The sequence below is a fragment of the Penaeus monodon genome, chromosome 29, assembly GCF_015228065.2.
Source record: "Penaeus monodon isolate SGIC_2016 chromosome 29, NSTDA_Pmon_1, whole genome shotgun sequence".
In the NCBI taxonomy this organism is placed as follows: Eukaryota; Metazoa; Arthropoda; class Malacostraca; order Decapoda; family Penaeidae; genus Penaeus; species Penaeus monodon.
In genome coordinates this window covers 7,823,772-7,824,542 of record NC_051414.1, presented here as the reverse complement: position 1 = coordinate 7,824,542, position 771 = coordinate 7,823,772, and the positions used below count along the sequence as shown (strand labels likewise).

The window sequence follows — 771 nt, the reverse complement described above, 5'->3', positions numbered from 1 at the left end:
GGTTTTGAACATTTACAATTTCTACCAGTCTCCCCTTTCACAAAGAAGAGACAGAATATGTACCCCGTGAAGAGGTAAACTTAACTATATTCTCTAATCAAAATTCTCCCCTCACTCATAAAATTCTTTGGTGTTCCGAATGACAGTCTCGGTTTATCTACTGGCCTCTGCATATAGGTATGTATTAAGCTCTGTCTGTCTGTCTTATCTTCGCTTATATACACCTATCACAGGGATCCCTTGGGTTAAATGGACAGTGCCAAAAGGGTGCCGCAAGATTCCAGAATGAACAGAGCCTTAAACCTGCCTGATATGACTAATAGCGTTATAGATATAGATATAGAGTGTTTTACTTGTTTCTCCATTTACTGGTTCTTGAAACAAATCGAAAATAGCTTACGTGCAAAACAGTCAGTAGAATGAAGGGAACTTAGATTGAAATTCGAAATTTAAGCCTTGATACGTAAATAAGACGAAGAAAAAAGATGCACTCTAGTGTAGAGGTAAATTCATCTAGGGTAAGAAGGGAAGGGAGGTGAGCGTTCTAAGAAAAAAAGTTCCACGTGAAGAAATACAAGAATTTAAGGTACCATTGCTGAAGGAAAAAAATATATTTGTGTATTTCTCTGATTCTCTCTTTTTTCCATTCATTCCTCTTTCTTGTTCCCATTACACAAATCAGCCCATTGCCTCTGAGTTCCGTCAACTCTCTCCATCAGGGAATCAGATGCTTGCGCCACATTTTAGCCGAATAGGGGAATCCAAGGCGCG

The 771-nt window shown here is 38.9% G+C and overlaps 1 protein-coding gene across 1 annotated transcript in view; it reads right to left on the bottom strand.

Annotated features, from left to right (window-relative positions):
* LOC119591634 (carbohydrate sulfotransferase 11-like) overlaps nucleotides 1-771 on the bottom strand; it is a gene marked incomplete at its 5' end in the record, with an annotated part of 11,099 nt that overhangs the window by 9,738 nt on the left and 590 nt on the right.